We start from the raw sequence: 23,059 nt of genomic DNA, 5'->3' as shown, positions 1-23,059 counted from the left end.
TAGACATACTGAGAAACTGGCAGAATCCCCACATTGGCTCTCTGACTTGTGCAGTGAGGGCTATTATGATGGGAAAGGCCAAGTAGAAGCCACTAGAACTGCCCCTACTGAGCAAAATGGTAAATCATAAGCAATACCGGATACCTGGAGGGATTGCAGAGATTACTGCCACTCTTAAGGACCTGAAGAATGCAGGGGTGGTGATTCCCACCACATCCCCATTCAACTCTCCTATTGGGCCTGTGCAGAAAACAGATGGGTCTTGGAGGATAACAGTAGATTATCATAAGCTTGACCAGGTGGTAACTCTAATTGCAGCTGCTGTTCGGATGTGGTATCATTGCTTGAGCAAATCAATACATCCCCTGGTACCTGGTATGCAGCTATTGATCTGGCAAATGCTTTTTTCTCAATAGCTGTTAGTAAGGACCACCAGAAACTGTTTGCTTTCAGCTGGCAAGGTCAACAATATACTTTCACTGTCCTACCTCAGGGGTATATCAACTCTCCAGCCCTATGTCATAATCTTGTCCGCAGGGACCTTGATCATTTCTCCCTCCCACAAGACATCACACTGGTCCATTATGTTGATGATATCATGTTGATTGGACCTAGTGAGCAAGAAGTAGCAACTACTCTAGATTTACTGGTAGTCATTTGTGTGTCAGAGGATGGGAGATAAATCCAACAAAAATACAGGGGCCTTCCACCTCAGTGAAATTTCTAGGTGTCCAATCTGTGGGTCATGTCAAGATATCCCTTCTTGATGAAGGATAAGTTGCTACATCTGGCCCCTCCTATGACCAAAAAAGAGGCACAAAACCTAGTTGGTCTCTTTTGATTTTGGCAACAACATACTCCTTATTTGGGTGTGCTACTCTGGCCCATTTATTGAGTGACCAGAAAATCTGCTAATTTTGAGTGGGGACCTGAATAACAGGAGGCTCTGCGACAGGTCCAGGCTGCTGTACAAACTGCTCTGCCACTTGGGCTGTATGACCCAGCAGATCCAGTGTTTCTGGAAGTGTCAGTGGCAAATAGAGATGCCCTTTGGCAGGCCCGTACAGGAGAATCACAATGCAGACCCTTAGGATTTCGGAGCAAAGCCTTTCCATCTGCTGCAGAGAACTACTCTACTTTTGAGAAATAACATTTGGCCTGCTACTGGGCCTTAGGAGAGACTGAATGCTTAACCATGGGCCACCAAGTTACCATGAGACCTGAGTTGCCTATCATGAGCTGGGTGTTGTCTGACCCACCAAGTCATAAAGTTGGGTGTGTGCAGCAGCACTCTATTGTAAAATGGAAGTGGTATATGTGACATAGGGTCAGAGCAGGTCCTGAAGGTGCAAGTAAGTTACATGAGGAAGTGGCCCAAATGCCCATGGTCTCCATTCCTGCCACATTACCTACTCTTTCCCAGACCAGAGCTATGGCCTCTTGGGGAGTTCCTTACAGTGAATTGATGAGGAAGAAAAAACTCGTGTCTGGTTTACAGATGGTTCAGCCCGATATGTAGGTACCACCTGAAAGTGGACAGCTGCAGCTCTATAACCCCTCTCTGGAGTGTCCTTGAAGGACAGTGGTGAGGAGAAATCCTCCCAGTGGGCAAACTTTGAGCAATGCACCTGGTTGTTCATTTTGCTTGGAAAGAGAACTAGCCAGAGGTGCGTTTGTATACTGACTCATGGGCTGTTGCTAATGGATTGGCTAGATAGTCAGGGACTTGGAAAGACCATAATTGGAAAATTGGTGACAAAGAGGTCTGGGGAAGAAGTATGTGGATAGACCTTTCTGAGTGGGCTAAAAACATGAAGATATTTGTGTTCCGTGTGAATGCACACCAGAGGGTGACTTCAGCAGAGGAAGGTATTAATAATCAAGTGGTTAAGATGGCCTGTTCTGTGGATACCAGTCAACCTCTTTCCCCAGCAACTCCTGTCATTGCCCAATGGGCTCACGAACAAAGTGGTCATGGTAGTAGGGATGGAGGTTATGCATGGGCTCAGCAGCATGGACTTCCACTCACCAAGGCTGACTTGCCTGCAGCCTCTGCTGAGTGCCCAATCTGCCAGCAGCAGAGACCCACACTCAGCCCCCAATATGGCACCATTCTCTGAGGTGATCAGCCAGCTACATGGTGGCAAGTTGATTACATTGGGCCACTCCCTTCATGGAAAGGGCAGTGATTTGTTCTAACTGGAATAGACACATACTCTGGATATGGGTTGCTTTCCCTACATGCAATGCTTCTGCCAAAACTACCATCCGTGGGCTTACAGGATGCCTTATCCATTGTCATGGTATTCCACACAGCACTGCTTCCGATGAAGGAACACACTTCACCACAATGAAGTGTGGGAATGGGCACATGCTCATGAAATTATCTGGTCTTACCATGTTCCTCATTATCCAGAAGCAGCTGGATTGATAGAACAGTGAAATGGCCTTTTGAAAACTCAATTACAGTGCCAACTAAGTGGCAATACCTTGAAAGGCTGGGATAATATTTTCCAGGAATCTGTATATGCTCTGAATCAGTGTCCGCTATATGGTGCTGTTTCTCCCATAGCCAGGATCCATGGGTCCAGAAACTAAGGGGTGGAAATGGAAGTGGTACCACTCACTATTACCCCTAGTGATCCCTTAGGAAAGTTTTTGCCTCCTGTCCCAGCGACCCTGAGCTCTACTAGTCTACAGATTTTAGTTCCAAAAGGGGGAATGCTTCCACCAGGAGAAACAACAATGAGTCCATTGAACTGGAATCTAAGACTGCCACCTGGTCACTTTGGGCTACTCATGCCCCTGGATCAACAAGGCAAGAAGGGGATTACATTATTTCTGGGGTGATTGTCCTTGACTATCAGGGGGAAATAGGACTGCAACTATACAATGGAGGCAAAGACGATTTTTCTTGGAATATAGGAGATCCTCTAGGGTGTCTTTAATACTACCATGCCCTGTGATTAAAATCAATGGAAAACTGCAACAACCCAATCCAAGAAGGACTACTAATGGCTCTGAAACTTCAGGAATGAAGGTTTAGGTCACCCCACTAGGTAAAGAACCATGGCCAGCTGAAGTGCTTGCTGAGGGTAAAGGGAACATGGGATGGGTAGTAGAAGAAGATAACAATAAATATGAACTACAACCATGTGATCAGTTACAGAGATAATGATTGTAATGCTGTTTTGTTCTTGTTATACTATTTAAGTTGTAAGATATCAAGTTTAAGAATGAATATTACCCAAGGACTTGCACTCTATTCCGGAGAGATTTAACGTGTTTCCAGTTATATGTAGGACAGTTGAGTATTGTTAGGTGAAAGAAAAAAATGTGCGTTTTATTGTTTTTTATTTAGAAATCAGGTATGGTTTAAGGTGATATGTATAGCTGCCAAGTTGACAAGGGGTGGACTGCCATGGTCAGGTTCATGTGTAAATTGGCCTAGTGGTGGTACCTGTTTGTCTGGGTGGGCAAGTGCTGGCCTGTCTGTCGCGATGAGGACTTTTCATAGAATTAGATCATGATCATGGCAGCTGTATCCACAGCTGATTCCATTTGTAATCAGCTAAGGGGGCGTCTTCTTTAATGAGTGATGTTTAATCTAATCACGGGAAGCCTTTTAAGGAGAATTCAGAAGAGGCGGGCTCTCTTCCTGCTTCAGCTGGTGAACCTCTTCTGTGGAGTTCATCGAGACCCTCCATTGGAATCGTCGGCTTCACAGCCTGCCCTGCGGATTTCGGACTCTGCATTCCCATAGTCAGTGAGAAACTTTTATAAATTTTATATTTGTGAATGTTCCCTGTTGATTCTGTTTCTCTAGAGAACCCTAATAACACAAATTTATAATATGGTTGGGCTGTACAGTGTGTGGCTATTTCTCAATAAAAATATTTTTTTAAAATGTGAGAATTTTAGAAAATTAGAGATAAACACCTCACTATGTTTTTCTTTACACCTTGACTGCCAGAAATTTCAGAGCAAAATGTAATGATCTTCAATTCACCTAAGTCTGTGGCATACTTATGATTTTTTTTGTTCATTTCTGCCATATCCATAGGCTTTTGTTTTTTAATTCAAATATTACTTTACAGTGTGTTACTGAAAATAATATATACCCATCCCAATTCCAAAAATTATATTTTAAAAGTATACTTATTGCCAACCAGAGATTATAAAAAGTCTCCTATCTTCAAATATTTGAAGTACCATGATATAGGGCAGGGTGCACAAACTACAGCACACTGGCTGAAACTTGCCCACCTCTTGTACAACCTGTGTGCTATGAATCGTTGCACATTTCTAAACAGCTTTTAAAAAATAAAAAGAAGAATATTATTTCTAGTTACCTGAAAATTATACAAAATTCAAATAGTAGTGTCCATAAATATAGTTTGATTGGCAAGGAGCCACATTCCTTCATTTACATATTATTGATGGCTGTCTTCACAGTACATTAGCAGAATTGAGTAGTTACAATAGAAGCTGTGTGGCTACAAATCCTACAATATTTACTTTCAGGCTATTCACAGCAAAAGTTTGTCAACCCCTGGTATAAAGGGGTAAGAATTGTGAGAAGGTTGATTTTTCTTCAATAAAAGGAACTTTCTAAAAAGTCTTGGAAGTACTCTAATAACATTTGTGAAGAAATTTTAGAGGAAATTTGAATATTTCAAAAACACCTTATATGTTCTAAACTTTCTTTCAATATTTGAGTCTATTTCTGGACTTAAATTTATCTCTGAGTCATAGCCACAAATATAAATAATAATTTACAACATGCTAAAGTACATTTCAGATAAGGGAAGAAAACATTACTTCAAAAAATGTTGTGACAATTGGTTAATAATTTCTGGAAAAATTAAGGTACTTTTCAGTCATTATTGTAAACAAAATCCAGATGGTTTAAAATCTAAATGTGAAAAACAAAGTCATAAAAGGAGTACAAGAAAAATAAGATAAATATTTGTATACTATAAATATGAGTATTAAACAGGCAGAAACCTTAAAGGAAAATATTGATGGGAAATACAAAAATAAAAAAGTCCCTTATGTTAAACAAACAAACAAAAATAAACTTAAAGCAAAATTAAAAGGCAAATAACAAGAATATTCAACAAATGACTATTGAATTATAAGAGCTAATATATTAATTATAGCTCAAATATCTCAATCAAATTCCTGGCAAAGAAAAAAGAGTGGTAAATTAGAAAAGAACTACAACTAGAAAATATATATGAAATGCAAATTAAACCAATGTTAAGCTATTTCTTGAAGAAATATTGCATGATTTGGGTATGGGTTCAATGTTAGAGGCTGCCGTAGTTAGATTCAGTTGTCAACTTGGCCAGGTGAACTTGCCTAGTTCTGTTGCTGTGCACATCAGCCAATGGTACTGAACCTTATCTGTTGCTCATTACATCTGCAGTCAGCTAGGAGGCTTGCCTGCTGTAATGAATGATGCTTGATTTAATTGGTTGGTACTTAAATGAGAGAGCTCAAGGTAGCACAGCCCAAGCAGCTCGGCATACTTCATCTCAGCACTTGCAGTTCAGTCCAGGCTTTTGGAGATGCAGAAAGAAATCACCTCGGGGAAAGTTGTTGAACTTAAAGGCCTGGAGGGAAGGCCAGCAGAGATCACTCTGTGCCTTCCCACGTAAGAAAGAACCTCAGTTGAAAGTTAGCTGCCTTTCCTCTGAAGAACTAATGAAATAAATCCCCTTTTATTAAAAGCCAATCCATCTCTCATGTGTTGCATTCCAGCAGCTAGTAAACTAGAACAGAGGCTTTTCTATATACTAATGTTTGGACAATAGACTCACATGACCTTTCTGGAGAGGAAATTTGCATTATTAATCAAAATACTTGAGAGTATTTGGCTCATAACTTTTACTTATAGTAAGGACATATTTATGCAATAAACTTATTTTCATTGATTCCATCTATTTACATTTCATAGAGCAACTCTTTATCTCAGTATGATTTGTTCTTCATTTCTATTGGGTCACTGATGAAAAGCCAAGAGAAACATCATTACATTAAATTGGTGAATCATATCAGAACACATACAACTAAAATCATTAAGTGCCAATTATTTTGCATTGGAAAGTTTCTTTAGCAAGCTCTATTACATAGAAAGGAAGAACACTGTGCCAAGTGAACGCTGTCTTTTCTTGAAGTGTGTAAATGTGGCTTAGCTCATCAGTTATTGCTTCTCATTTCAGTAGTCTACTCAATTTCCTTCAGCCTACTCTATCAAATATTTTTATTCACAGTAAATGCTTAGAACAATTCTTTTTTCGGCTGACTCTAGTTGCTTTAAGATTTATGCTGCTTGGTGGAATATATAAGCAAAATGTGGAAAGATCTTAAAATATGGGCAAAACCAATTTGGTTTGAGTAGTTCTCACAAACTCATTAGACGAAAACCATCATATTGTTTATCAAGACACAAATCTTCCTAGTAATATAGAGACACTCTTTAACTCATATTTGGAGACTTAAATTCACTGCCTTATTCAGCACAAGAAAAATGAACTTGAACTTCCTGAACTCAGCATTCAGAACAAGGTTGAAAAAAGCAGAATGGGCAGTCAAGAGAACAAAATGGTTCAAATCTTGAGGGAATTACCTCAGTTATCCAGATCATTTGTTGTATATGAATTGAGACTTTCATTAAAAAACTTCCTGGAGGTTACCTATATAATTATGTGACAATGTCTCTATATAAAAGAAGCCATATTCAGATTTTCAAAAGAAAAATGCATCTTTGTGTATAATATAAAGTGTTTGAAAACTGAGAATTAATTTCTCCAAAATATTTTGTACCATGATTAATTAATATCCATCATTGAATAATATTTATTAAGGCAAATTTTATTATGCCAGTAATTTGGTTAGTTAGATTGGCATTTTATTTCACTATTTTACAGGGGGTTTCTGCCCTCTGTGAGGCTCAAAACACAGCCCATTGAGGAAGTGCTGGGTTGGGACAGCTTCTGCTTTCTTTCCTCACTTCTTTCCATTCACAGGTGGAAAGTTTTTAATTTGATATCTCATCAGTCATCATTTCTGTTAAAGTTCCTTATTCCTCCAGGCATGCCCTGTGGTCTCTTGTTTCACAGGCTAAGTTCGAATGAGAGAAGTCCTGTTGAATATCCCATTCCACGAAATAAAGACTCATGGACAGGGCTGGCGACATCTACTGTGCTCTGCATCTCAAAACATCTGCGTTTTAGGTGTCTGCTCTCTCTGTTAGCACTTCAAGCATCTTCAAATGTCTACATCTCTATCAGCTTTGAAGCAACTGTTACCAAGTGTCTGCATCTGTACCAAGTGTCTGCATCTGAAGTTTCTCCAAAATGTTTCCCCTTTCAAAGGAGTCTAGCAACTAATCAAGACCCACCTTGAATGGGTGGAGTCACATCTCCATCTAATCAAAAGGCCACACCCACAACTGGGTGTGCCACACCTCCATGGAAGTAATCTAACCAAAAGGTCACACCTACCACTGGGTGAGTCACATTTCCATGGAAACAATCCAGTTTATTACCCTAAACAATAGGTCTGGACTCACAAGATTGGATCAAGATTAAAACATGGTTTTTCTGGGGTACCTGATAGTTTTAAACTGGCATATCCAACTTCCCCTACTGTTAGATTTTACCTTATCATAGGAAAAATGATAAAAACTGGAAAGCTAACACTGATACAATACCGTTAACTAAACTTCTTACATTACTTGGGGTTCACCATTTTTTCCACTAATGTCTTTTTTCTTCTTTAGGGATGCAATCCAGAATCCCACATTACATTTTAATTGGCATTTCTCTTGTCTTCTCCAATCTGTGGCAGTTCCCAGTGTTTCCTTGTCTTTTATGACCTTGGTATTTTGGGCAGATACTGGTTAGTTACATTGTAAAATGGCAGTTTGGGTTTCTATGTTGTTTTCTCTTGACCAGACTGAAATGAAGCACTGCTGACAGGAATGCCACAGAAGTAACGTCTTCATATTTCTTCATTTCTGGAGGTTCACATGCCATCCCTGGTGATACTATCCATGGTCAGTCGCTTAAGATGGCATATGCTGGGTTTCTCTAAAATAGAATTGCTCTCATTGTAATTAATCTTGGTGCAGATACATTTTCACTATGGAAATATCCTGTTTCTTCTGAAAGTTTTGCTCCTAGATTTTAGCTTCCATCAGTAGATTTTGGCTATAAAAATTCCTACTCTGGTGTTCTAATGGTGCTTTTCTGCTTCCTTCATTCCTTCTAGATTTATTTATTGAAATTCTTCTGTCAGAAAGAGCCATTCCTTTTCCCCCTCTTTATTTGTTGATTTACTTACTTCTTCAATATTTATTTTATATGAGAATGGATTATGGGACTTATTTTTATTCTGTGAGTTATAATCCAATATTATTATTTTTATTTAATTGGTGCCCAAATTGCTTAGCAATTTGGTCCTTATACTATTTTGACATGCCCCGATGCATTTTTAGCATTTCCTTACCTTTTTTTTTTTTTGGCATGGGCAGGCTCCGGGAATCAAACAAATTTTTTTTTGTATGCTATATGGTGGGGGTCACATTTCATTCTTTTTTCATGTGAGTATCCTGTTATTGCAGCACCATTTGTTGAATTTTTGTTTGTTTGGTTTTTTTGTTTGTTTGCTTGTTTGTTTTGGGGGAAATTCATGGGCCAGGAATCAAACCCAGGTCTCCCACATGGCAGGCGAGAATTTTACCACTGAGCTACCCTTGCAGCCCCAGTCATTATTTTTTAATGGTGGACACACCAGCACAACATAAACTTTCCCATCTCAACTAGTCGCAAGCATACTATTCAGTGGGATTAATCACATTTACAATGTTATACTACCTTCAACAACCTCCATTACTTTCCTATTACCCCAAACAGTAACCCTACACTCATTAGGCATTAACTTCCCATTCCCCCTCCTTTCACCCTAGTAACCTGTGCTCTACTTTCTGCATCTATAAATTTAAACATTCTAGTCATTTCAATTAATTTACATCAGACAATATTTGTCCTTATTTCACTCAACATGATATCTTCATGGTGCATCCATTGTTGCCACATGTATCAGAAATTTATTCCTTTTTATGGCTAAAAAATATCCCATGGCATACATATAACACATTTTGTTTACCATTTATTCATTGATGAACACTTGAGTGCTACTATCTTTTGGCTATTGTGAACAATGCTACTATGGACATTGGTGTCCAGATATCTGCTTAATTCTCTACTTTCAATTCTTTAGGGTATATGCCCATAAGTGGGATTGCCAGGTCATATGGTAGTTCTATGTTTAACTGTTTTTCACAGCAGCTGCACCATTTTACATTCCCACTAACAATGTACAATATCTCCTCATCCCCTTGGCAACTCTTATTTTCCTTTTTTAAAAAATAATAATAGGCACTCTATTTGGTGTGAAGTACTGCCTCATTGTGGCTTCACTTCGCATTTTCCTAACAGCTAATGACGGTCAGTATCTTTTCAAGTGTTTGTTGGTCATATAGTTTCTTTGGAGAAGTGTCTGTTCAAGTCATGTGCCCTTTTCTAAAATTGGGTTGTTTGTTATTTTTGTTGTTGAGTTGTAGGAGTTCTTTCTCTATTGTGGATAGTAAACCCCTACGAGACAGAGGAAGGCATTTCACATATTTTCTTCTATTGGTTTTCTTTTTACTTTCTTGATCATGTCCTTTGATTCACAAAAGTTTCTAATTGAGATGAAGCAGTTTCTTATTCTTTAATTTATATAGAGTAAAATTGACACCTTAAGGAGTATAGTTCAATGCGTTCTGACAAATATATTGTATATCCACAATCACAGTCATGATAGAGAACATCTCCACTGCCCCTCAAATTCCTTCAGTTTGCCCTTCACCCTTCTTCCTACTTCCAGCCCCTGACAGCCACTGATCATTTGTCTATACATATTTTTTGTCTTTCCAAGCTATCATGTAAATGGAATTGTATAATGCATATTCTTTGATTCTGGCTTCCTTCACTTAGCAAAATGCATTTACAATTCATCCATGCTACTGAATAGTATTTCATTGTATGGATGTATAATAGTTTGTTTACCATTCACTAACATCAGTATTGTTTCAAGTGTTGGGCAATTAAGAATAAAGCTGCTATAAATATTTGCATACAGGTTATTCTGTCAAATACGTTATTTAAAAATTTTTTATTGACAAAACAAAACAACAAACAAACACGAACATTCTTAACACATGAACATTCCATACTTGGTGTACAATCAATGGCTCACAATATCATCACAGTTGTATATTCATCCCACCATGATTATTTCTTAGAACATTTGTCAAACATGTTTTCATTTATCTTCAGTAAATAGCCAGCAGTTGGGTTGCTGGGTCATAAGGTATTACATAATTATCTTTTTAAGAAATTGCTAAATTGTTTTCCAAAGTGACTGTACCATTTTGTGCTTTCATCAGTAATGCAAGAAAATTCCAGTTTTGCATCTTTTTCAGCACATGGGACCGTCAGACTTTGGATTTTATCTGTTCTTAGAGTTGTACAGCAATATACCATTGTGGTTTTAGTTTGTATTTCCCTAATGATTAATAATGTTAAGGATCTTTTCCTATTATTATTTGTCATTGTAAATTTTCACTGGTGAAATATTTGCTCAGCTCTTTTGCCCGTTTTTAATTAGGGCATTTAATTGTTCATTTTCTTATGACTGAATTTTGAGTCTTATTTTCTATATTCTTCACATAAGAACATTGGCAGATATAAGATTTGCAAATATTTTCTTTCACTCTAATGGCTGTCTTTTCATTCTTTAAAAAGTGCCGTTCACAAAACAAAAGTTAGAACTGATAAAATCCAATTTATTTTACTTTAGTATTCAAAAAGTCTTTACCTAACCCAAGGTTAAAAAGATTTACTTCCATATTTCTCCTGAAAGTTATATATTTGAAAATTTTACAAATTAGATACGTGACCCATTTTGAGGTATTTTTGTATAAGGAGTGGTATGGTCCAAGGGTAATAAATTTTTCATATGGCCTTCCAATTTTTCCAGCAATATTTGTTGAAAAAAATGGCATTTTCTTCATTGAACTGCCTTTGTACTTTTTGGAATGATTCATTGAATATATATGTGAGGGTCTATTTCTAGACTCTAATCTATACCATTGGGTCTATGGGTCTATTCTTTCTGAATTCCACATTGTCTTGATTATTGTATCTTTATAATAAATCTTGAAATTGGGCAGTCTGAATCCTTCACCTTTGCTATTCTTTTTTGGATATTCTCTGTGCTATTTCAGGTCTTTTGACTTTCCCCATAAATTTAAGCATCCATTTAGATATCTACAAAATATTCCTTGAGGATTAGTTTCATTGGGATTTCTTTTAATGTATAGATCAATTTGGGAGAATTGACATCTTAAAGTTATTGAATGGTCCAGACAAGGTATATTTCTCCATTTACTTAGGTCTTCTTTGATTTCTTTCAGCAGTTTTTTGTTTTTAACAAAGAACTCCTGTCCACATTTTGTTATATTCATAATCAGATATTCATTTTAAAATTTGTGATACTATTTTAAATACTATTAATTCCTTACATTTGTAATCACAATTGCATTGCAAATAAATAGAAATATAATTTTTTTTTATATTGACCTTGTTATATTCTGCAAATTTGCAATATTCACTTATTTGTTCTAGGACATATTTTATAGCTTCTTTAGGATTTTCTACATAGACAATCTTGCTTTCTGCAAACAGAAATTGATTGTTTTTTCATTCCTTTTGAATATGTAAGCTCTTTTTGTTTTGTCTTTTTATGACACTTGCCAGAATCTCCAGTATGATATTGAATTAAGAGTCATGAGAGACACAAGCAGTGGGGACAACCAAAGCAATAGGCTGAGCCCTCAATCTTGGGGTTTGTTCATATGAAACTTAACCCCACAAGGGATAGGCTAAGCCTACTTAAAATTAGGCTTTAAAGTCACCCCCAGAGAACCTCTTTTGTTGTTCAGATATGGCCTTTCTCTCTCAGCCAACACAACAAGCTTGCCTTCCCCCCTCTATGTGGGACATGACTCCCAGGGGTGTGGATCTTCCTAGCAATGTGGGACAGAAATCGTAGAATGAGCTGGAACTCAGTATCAAGAGATTGAGAAAATCTTCTCAACCAAAAGGGGGAAGAGCAAAATGAAACAAAATAAAGTGTCAATGGCTGAGAGATTCCAAACAGGGTCGAGAGGTTATCTTGGAGATTATTCTTAAGCATTATGTAGATATCACCTTTTTAGTTAAGGTGTAATGGAGAAGCTGGAGGGAAATGCCTGAAAATGTAGAGCTGTGTTCCAGTAGCCATGTTTCTTGAAGATGATTGTATAATGATACAGCTTTGCAGTGTAACTGTGTGATTGTGAAAACCTCATGTCTGATGTTCCTTTTATCTATCTACCTTATCGACAGATGAGTAAAGCATATGGATTAAAGATAAATAAATTATAGAGGGAACAAATGTTAAAATAAATTTATATGAAATGCTGGAGATCAGTGAAGGGAAGGGGAGAGGGGTATGGTATGCACACATTTTTTTCCTTTTTCTTTTTATTTCTTTTTCTGGATTGATGCAAATGTTCTGAAAGGTGATCATGGTGATGACTATACAGCTATGTGATGATATTGTGAGTTACTGGTTACATACCAAGAACAGAATGATCATATGGTAAGAATGTTCATGTTTGTATGTTGTTACATTTAAAAAAATTTTTTTTAATTAAAAGAAAAAGCGTAGGGACTTCTGGGTCAAGATGGCGGCTTAACAATGTGTGCGGTTTAGTTCGTCCACCAGAACTAAGTAACCAGAAACAGTACAGAACAGCTCCTGGGCCCACATCAGTGACCAGACACACAGCGTATCCCAGTCTGGACCAGCTGGACTGGCTGCGAGCACCCCCCAGAACCGTGAGTTCCCAAAACTGCGGTGGCCAGCACCTCTCCCCCACAGGCCGCTTCCCAGAGGGGAAAGGAAAGGACTTTACCAGCAGCAGGGACTGGGCACAATCAAACGCCAATTGTGGAACTAATTAACAAATTCTATTTACTAAAAATAGGCCCCCAGCTTAGGTGAGCCTGATCAAAGCAGAGGTTGCTCAATTTTGCCCCGGCACTAAGGGGGCAGGATTGACAGAAAAAGGGGGAAAAAAAAAAGAAGGAAAGAGAGGTTTTTGTGGCTGTGTATCTACAAAGGCTTGACTGCCTCTGGATACAGTGGCAGGATTTTTCAGGCTGCAACTGCCCCAGGCATAGGCAGAAGTGAGCTCTTTTGGGGGCTTGTCTGGAGCCTGTGCCTTCCCCAGGGGAGGGGTGAAGCCCAACTCAGCTGGAATCCCTCCATCAAGGAATTCAGACACCAGGGCTTGGTAATTTGAAGCCATTAAAACCAGCCTACAACCTCTCCTCTGTATCCACCACGCCCCCAGCAGGGAGAGTCTGCCAAAGTTAAAGGTACCGCATCATCTTATGCTGGTGGGACCTGCAGTCAGACAGGCACCACACAAAGAGTAGGATAAGAAAAATAGAGTCCAGAGACTTCACAGGAAAGTCTTTCAACCTGCTGGGTCTCACCCTCAGGGAAAACCGACACAGGTGACTCCTTCCTCCTGATAGGAGGCCAGTTTGGTCTGGGAAAATTTGGCTGGGGTCTATAATATCTAAGTAGACCCTCCTAAGTGTGTGTGTGGGGGAGGCACAACACAAGCAGGGCAAGAAACAAGAAAACAAGAACTGGAAAATTCTCCTCTGTTAAACAAAACTTAAGCTAAAGGTCCAGATAAAGCTGAATGGAATGTCAAAGAACAGATAGACAACAAATTCATCCAGAAAGAAAACCCTAGATAAAAGAAGTGAAAGCTATCTCCAGAATAAACTAATTAAGGTAATTAAATGCCTAGACACCAGCAAAAAATAACAAATCACACTAGGAAAATTGAAGATATGGCCCAGTCAAAGGAACAAACCAACAATTCAAATGACATACAGAAGCTGAAACAATTAATTCAGAATGTACGAACAGACATGGAAAACCTCATTAAAAACCAAATCAATGAATTGAGGGAGGATATAAAGAAGGCAAGGAAAGAACAAAAAGAGGAAACTGAAAGTCTGAAAAAACAAATCACAGAACTTATGGGAATGAAAGACAGTAGAAGAGATGAAAAAAACAATGGAAACCTACAATGGTAGATTTCGAGAGACAGAACATAGGATTTCAAAACTGGAGGACGAAACATCTGAAATCCGACAAGAAACAAAAACTATAGGAAAAAAAATGGAAAAATATGAGCAGGGACTCAGGGAATTGAAAGACAATATGAAGCGCACGAATATACGTGTTGTGGGTGTCCCAGAAGGAGAAGAGAAGGGAAAAGGAGGAGAAAAACTAATGGAGGAAATTATCACTGAAAATTTCCCAACTCTTATGCAAGACTTAAAATTACAGATCCAAGAAGTGCAGGGTACCCCAAAGAGAATAGATCCAAATAGACATACTCCAAGACATTTAATATCAGAATGTCAGATATCAAAGAGAAAGAGAGGATCTTGAAAGCAGTAAGAGAAAAGCAATCCATCACACACAAGGGAAGCCCAAAAAGACTATGTGCAGATCTTTCAGCAGAAACCATGGAGGCGAGAAGACAATGGGATAATATATTTAAATTATTAAAAGAGAAAAACTGCCAACCAAGAATTCTATATCCAGCAAAACTGTCCTTCAAAAATGAGGGAGAAACTAAAACATTTTCAGACAAAAAATCACTGAGAGAATTTGTGACCAAGAGACCAGCTCTGCAAGAAATACTAAAGGGAGCACTAGAGACAGATACGAAGACAGAAGAGAGAGGTGTGGAGAAGAGTGTAGAAAGGAAGACTATGAGTAAAGGTAAAAAGAAGGAAAATTAATATGACATATAAAAACCAGAAGGCAAAATAGTAGAAGAAAGTACTACCCATGCAGTAATAACACTGAATGTTAATGGATTAAACTCCCCAATCAAAAGACATAGTCTGGCAGAATGGATTAAAAAACAGGACCCATCTATATGCTGTCTCTACTCAAAGGACACGAGGCCAAGGACACAAATGGACATTTACACACCAATGTTTATAGCAGCATTATTAACAATTACCAAGAGATGGAAACAGCCAAAATGTCCATCAACAGACAGTTGGCTAAACAAACTGTGACATCTACATAAGATGGAACATCATGCATCTGTAAGACAGAATAAGGTTATGAAGTATGTAACAACATGAATGGACCTTAAGGACATTATGCTGAGTGTGATTAGCCAGAAACAAAAGGACAAATACTGTATGGTCTCACTGATATGAACTGACATTAGTGAATAAATTGGAATATTTCCTTGGTAACAGAGACCATCAGGAGATAGAAATAGGGTGAGATATTGGGTAATTGGAGCTGAAGGGATACAGATTGTGCAACAGGACTGAATATAAAAACTCAGAAATGGACAGCACAATACTACCTAACTGTAATGTAATTATGTTAAAACACTGAATGAAGCTGCATGTGAGAATGATAGAGGGAGGAGGGCTGGGGACATAAATGAAATCAGAAAGAAAGATAGATGGTAAAGATCAAGATGGTAAAATCTAGGAATGCCTAGAGTGTATAATAATAGTGAAATGTACAATGTACAAATTTTAAAAATGTTTTTGCATGAAGAAGAACAAAGGAATGTCATTATTGCAGGGTGCTGAAAATAGATGATAATACTTTAAAATGTCACCTTATGTGTGAGACTAAAGCAAAAAATATTTGTTACAAAATTTATATTTTGACTAGAGCATTTCCTAATATAACTCATGTAGATAGTTTGATTGAATATCATAAGTACTTGGAATCTCAGGTAGGACATGAGATTTTGTTAGTTTGTCCAGAGTGATGCTTCGATGAATCCCAGAGTGATTTGATCAGTGACTGGAAAAGTATTTGCAAGCCCCCTTTGGGGAATGGTGAGAGTGGGGAGAAATTCAACTTCCCCAAGTTGAATTCTTGATATTCTCACAAGCAGTGTGGACAACCAAAGCTATAGGCTGAGCCCCCAGTCTTGGGGTTTGTTTATATGAAACTTAACCCCACAAAGGATAGGTCAAGTCTACTTAAAATTTAGGCCTACGAGTCACCCCCAAGAGAGCCTCTTTTGTTGCTCAGATGTGGCCTCTCTCTCCAGCCAACATGATGAGCAGTCTCACCACCCTCCCCCTGTCTGCATGGGACATGACTCCCAAGAGTGTGGACCTTCCTGGCAACGTGGAACAGAGATCCTGGAATGAGCTGAGACTCAGCATCAAGGGACTGTGAAAAACCCTAGAATGAGCTGAGAATTAACATCAAGGGATTGAGAGAACCTTCTCGACCAAAGGGGGAAGAGTGAAATGAGACTAAGTGTCAATGGCTGAGAGATCCCAGACAGAGTTGAGAGGTTATCCTGGAGGTTATTCTCATGCATTAAGTAGATATCACCTTGTTGTTCAAGATGTAGCGGAGAGGCTGGAGGGAACTGCCTGAAAATGTAGAGCTGTGTTCCAGTAGCCATGTTTCTTGATGATGATTGAACAATGATATAGCTTTCACAATGAGACTCTGTGAATGTGAAAACCTTGTGTCTGATGCTCCTTTTAGCCACTATATCAACAGAAGAGTACAACATATGGAATAAAAATAAATAATAGGGGGAACAAATGTTAAAATAAATTTAGTTTGAAATGCTGGTGGTAAATGAAAGTGAGGGGTAAGGGGTATGGTATGTATAATCTTTTTTTCCTCTGTTTTCTTTTTCTGTTGTCTTCTATTTCTTTTTCTAAATTGATGCAAATGTTCTAAGAAATGATGAATATGCAAAAGAAAAAGAAAAAGAAAAAGAAAAAGCATAGTGAGAGAGAACAATCCCTGCTTTGTTCACAATATAAGGAAGAAATCATTCTATCTTTAACCATTAAGTATGATGTTAGTTATAGGGATTTTTTGTTTGTTAGTGCAAGCTATTCTTCAATTTAAGGAAATTCGTTGTATCCTTTGTTTCCTGTGAGTTTTGTTCATGAAAAGAGATTATGTCTAATGATTTTTTGATATCTACTGAGAAGTGCATATGAATTTTTTTAGCATTTTACTGTAATGAATTATGATGATTTTGAAATGTTGAGCAACATCTTATGGGATGCATTCATGGAATTAATTCTACTCTGTCAAGATGTGCTATCCTTTTTATATTTTGCTGGATTCTATTTGTTAATTTTTTGTTGAGGATTCTTGTGCCTATGTGCATAAGGCACTTATGTCCCTCTCTTTCTCTGATAATATTCCTTATTCTGAAATATTCTCTTATATATTGTCTTTCTTTTTTTAGTGGTTACATGTTAGATCTCTTTCCATTATTTTACTTTTAATTCCTAAATATCTTGAAATATTATGTGAGTTTCTTAACAATGGTATATCATTGTGTCTTGCTTTCTTTATCCATTTGACATGCTCTGTCTTTTATTTGGGGTGCTCACACAGTTCTTATTTAACATAAGTTTTATAGGATTCAATTAAAATCTACCAAATTGTTGTTTGCTTTCAATTCTCTTCATATGCTCTTTCCCTTTCATTTTTAATTTCCCTTTTGTTAAGCATTTTTAAGATGCCATTTTATCTCCACTATTGGCTTATTATCCACGTTTCTTTTCCATTGCTTAGACCTTTAGTGTGGAGTGTTGACTTATCTGGTCAAGCATTGAGTTGACATTGAGGTTTCTGGTTGCTATGGTATACTTAGGAATTTAAGCTTTAAATTCCTTTAGCGACACCTTCTATTTGGGAAGTACGCCATTCTCAATGTCTGCTCCACCCTCAGTTTTAGGTCTTTTCTTCGCACTGCATCCCAAAGAAAGTCTTTCATTAGTAACTGTGGTTGTTTTATTTCAAGTCACTTTCTTATAGTAAGAGGCAGGGACTAAAACTTTGATTTAATGAGCATGTATTAGCTGCTTATTATGTTTGAGGCACTGGTAAAAATATTGGGAGTAGAAATTTAAACAAAAATTCCTGACCTCAGATAATTTCCCTAAGTTAATTAATGCAAATACGATAAGTACCACAACCAAACTGCAGGGTAAAATGTGTTGAGAAAAGTAAAACAAACTTTCTAGTGATTAAACAAATTTTAATACAATTCCCTGATTTCCTATCATTTAACATTACAAACCTAAAATTACACAAATCCACTCTTCCATGGGATGGGATTTGCTGGGCTGTGCGTAGGTGTGTTTTTCTCTGATATTTTTAGTCATTGAGAGCAATGAAATCCCTGCAATCCCATTTATTTGCAACAACTTAAGCAAAGCTTAAATTTTAGAGGTGGGCTTCATTAAAACTGACCTCTTATGTAAATTTTACCATTTGTACAGAATCAAGATAGTAAATTTTTACATCCTGCGAAACTTTATTTTTCATAACAACTTTGGGGACAAAGTTAAATGATGAGTATTTAGAACTGCCATTGTTGGACAAAAGCAAAGACACCTATCTGTGATGTCTAGAATAACATTCACCTTTTCATTGTAGACTTTTTAAAAGTTTGATTTAGATCCATGGTTCCCAAAGAATTGACCTCAAGAGAGCAGCAACAAACTTGGGAACTTGGTAGAAAGGTAAATTCTCAGCAGCTTCCCCATCCCCCAGTCCCAATTTCCTGGATCAGAATCTCTGGGGTGGGGTCCAACAAGTTGTTAATGAGCAGTTTCAGAACCACTGGATCAAACATCACAGAATGATTTGCTTCCTGGCGTTAATTAACTTTAAGGATTCTATTTATGCCCATTTTCAAAATGGATGTTCTTCTAGTCCAGATGGTAGTCATAAAAGAAATCTGTGTTTTCAACTCTGATTAGAGAAAGGATAAAGAGTCCACCCCAATGGAAACTCTTCTTGCCGTTATCTTCTGGGATTGGCCTAATCTATTTCGAAGAGGACACACAGCACTGGTATGTGCAAATGTGCTTTCTCTGTAATAGTTTTCAGAGTCTGTCAATCAAACTGAAAATCCTACTTCATCATCATTCCATTGCAAAACATCTGGCAAGCAATTGTGCTCTAATGGCCTCAGCACAAAGGTAATATACACCCAAATATCTTCAAGAGATGACTAATGATATCATGCTTTTATGTTTTATTTAAAATGAAAGATTAAAAAGAGACAATTGTCAGATTGATGACTTTTTATAGACTGTGATAATAGTGTAAGCATTCATAGTTTTTTTTCTTCTTAGTCTATCATCACCAAAGCAGATGAAACAGAAGAGTAATATTATGTTGCAAGACAAATTCGGCATGGTTTATAAGGTATCTGTGTTCGTCAAAGTGTCGTCCTAGGACCAGCTGCACCAGCATCACCTGGGTACTTTTTAGAAATGCATATTCTTGGGCCCTATCCCAAATCTACTGACTTGGACATTGCGGAGGTAAGATGCCACTACCTGTGCTAAACTTTCCAGATGATTCTAATGCCATATTTGAGAACAGTACTGAATTTTATTCAAAAGCTACTATTGCTGCAAATTTCCCACTTCTAAATGGGGGTGAATTTCATTTGCAAGACAAGCAATCATAGCAACAATTTTTAAAATTTCGGTTTACACTAAAGCAAATGCCTTCTGCTCGTTAAATCAACTATAGGCAAAAGGCAAAACTTGACCTCTAATGTACCAATCCAATCTTTTACTATTGTTCTTTCATAGTTTCAGGAAAGTTTTGTACTTTTTATCTCAAGAAATTGAAATGGAATGAAGTGATATATTATACTTAATATATGTTACCCTGAGCTCGTTTCTGTCATTTCAATCAGTTCATCCTCTCAGCTGATCCTCATAGACATTCTTTTAGCTCAGCATTGTGTTTTCTTTCTCTTATTTTCTCTGATTCTTTTATTTTATCCTTATGTCTTTTTTTCAGTAATAGTGATAGAATAACACAATTCTCCCTTCTTTTTACCAGAATCAACCAGGGGCACAGTTAATCTCCAGGTTTGTAATTGCTTGCTACTTTTAATCATTTGTGGGTCCAGAGTTATTGAAACATAGTAAAAAGTATAGCACAGATCAGAGAGGAAACTGCCTGCATGCTGAGGATGGAGTCCCACAGCCTGAGTCTGGTTGCTGTGATTATGGACTCTGATCTCCCAGCCACTCTGCTCAAGAGTTAACCTGAGTGCTTGGATTGTAGAATCTGGTAGAATTCCTACTGCCTGGTGAGACTCCTGGTTTTGGTTCAGCTAGACAGCCACACTCATCTCTCAGACGCTCTAGGAGGAGGCCTGCAATTTAATCTGTAGACACAATTTTTTCCCCCTTACTCTCTTGGGAAATTTTATAATGGTCCAATTTATTTCACCTTCCCATAGTGACACTCGCCTTTCCTAAATAGCTCCCTCCCCAAAGCTAACTTCCTTAATTTCCCACTTGGGGCACTGGTGGAAGAATCTTATGAGAGCTACAAAAAGCCATAAAAGAGCATGATTATTTTGATAGGTTATCACAGAACTTTTATGCACTCAATAAAACAGTAGAAAACTGCTTCTGTATGTTGCTGAAATTTTAATTTATTCCAGGAGAGAAAAAGTTTTAAATAAATAGGTTTCCTAGAGAGAGAGAGAGAGAGCTTAGCACAAATGTGAGCTTGAATATTAGACAAATCTGATTCCAATTCCTGGGTCTACTATTTCTAAGCTAGGTGAGTTCGGTTAAAATTTTAAAATCTGTTTGAGTCTCTATTTCTTAACCTGAAATATGAAGTGTATTAGTCACAGTTCTCTAGGGACACAGAACCAATAGGAGAGCTCTGTAAATATAAGACTTTATAAAAGTGTCTTGTGCAACTGTGGGGATGCATGAGTCCAAATTCCATAGGGCAGGCTGCAAGCTGGCAGCTCTGATGAAGAGTTTCGATGAATTCCCCAGGAGAGGCTGGCTGGCTGAAGTACAGATGAAAATTCTCTCTTCTGACTGCCGAAGTCATCACTTCCCCTTTTAAAGCCTTCAACAGATTGGATTAAACAACTCTCACTGGTGAAGGTGTTATCCTTAGTTGATCGTAAATGTCATCAGTCATAGATGCAATCAACTTACCGATGATTCAAGTTCACAAAATGTCTGCACAGTAATGGTTAGGCCTGTGCTTGCTTGACCAAGCAACTGGGCACCATTACTTGGCCAAGTTAACACACGAACCTAACCATCACTATGAAGTAACAATATCCACTTTGCATGTTTGTAGCAATATTAAAGTTAATTTTTGTTATCCATAAGACACATAGCTGATATTCAGCAATTGATAGCTACACTGTGAATACCCTGGATTAAAAACAAAAATATATAAATTATGCATCAACCTGTGTAATTGACAGTTTCTATATTTCCAGAAAGAAAACACCTCATGCATTCTCATTTTCATTGAGGTTAATTCCTGTTTAAGCTTCCAATGTTTAGAAAAATGATTATAATCTAAAAGTAAAACCCACAAATTCTTGCACCTCACTGTTAATAAGTAAATACTTTCTTGGTGGTAAGAGATAATAATTATCAATGACCACATTGTATCTCTTTGCCTGGCTGTGCAGTCCAAATTACATGTCCACAGCCACCATGCAGGTAGGATACTGCTGGACCTCTACAGCCCAGCAGCTTCTATCTCAATAGCACCAAGACAGAGAGTAAGTCAAACATCTTTTATTTTTCCAATTTATCTGAATCTTGACAGTACTATTAACTAGAATTCAGAATGAATCTAAGACTTTTGCATGTGATAGAGTCCTAGAATTCATGACCTTGTTTGTGAAGCATATTAAACTTAAGGTGCATATTAAACTACACATGCATCATCCCCTATCAGAGACCATCCTATGCTGCATTCTGGTAGAGATGGTAGTGACAGGCACCAAATAGTGAGCAGCACCAAGGTTTTATGAAAATGTGTTAAGAAAAACTTAAATATTTATAAAATGTAACCCACCGATTATTTTTCTATACACTGGGGGAAGTGTCATTAATCTATTTTTGCATTGGAACACTTTGGTCCAGAGCAGAGGAGCTAGTTTCTACTATTATAGAAAAGCAGAAAAGCTAAGTTATGTAATGTCCTTTATGAAGGCATATGTAACATTTAAACCCACTTTTGCTCAGGCTGCTTTCATATCAGAGCTGACTGCTATTTTAGATGCTAAAGTCTAAATGGTAGGGTGATGAATGGGTCTGAGATGTGATGTTCTATTTTTTCCTCAGATGCTTATTCTAGCTTTGATAGATAACATTGCATCTATTTTCTCTCTAAACCTTTAGCCAAATGCAATAAAATCTGAAAAAGATTTGAGCCAGGAGGATATAAGCAATGATTTGATTTGTTGATTTGTATTAGCTTCCTCCATGGCAAACTTCCTATTTCCCAGGTTCTAAAGTCTGTTCACCATTGAGTGTGCAGATATAAATGTTCATGTTAAAACAAAATATAAGAAAGGTGGTGGTAGTTGGAGACCACGTCAAGAAGGGAAGGACTAAGCAATACTGAGCACAAAAAAGAGAGGGCAAATGAGGGCTACCCTGTCCTTGCCTGTCAAAGGTACAGGACTGTACCTTCCAGCTGATGGAAGAAGCTTCTAGTGGTCCATCAGTTTGATCACTACCTTCCCTGGAATTTCTTACCATGTAACCCTCACTGGCATTGGTCCAGGACTAGTTACCAGGCTAATACCACCTCCTAGGTTACCATAGCAGTGATGTTCAGGGTCTTTAAAATGTCTAGTGGTTCACATTCTGTTTTCCTAATCACGCTTTTTCCTTTTAGATCTCAATTTCCACTCAATGCCATTATTTTGACGATATTCTGATTCTGCCATGATTTTAGTATCGGGGTTATAGTAACTAACACCAATTCAAAACTATTACGATTCTTAATTATATTAGTCTAT

The sequence above is a fragment of the Tamandua tetradactyla genome, chromosome 1, assembly GCF_023851605.1.
Source record: "Tamandua tetradactyla isolate mTamTet1 chromosome 1, mTamTet1.pri, whole genome shotgun sequence".
In the NCBI taxonomy this organism is placed as follows: domain Eukaryota; kingdom Metazoa; phylum Chordata; class Mammalia; order Pilosa; family Myrmecophagidae; genus Tamandua; species Tamandua tetradactyla.
Note: the sequence above shows the minus strand (reverse complement) of the source record.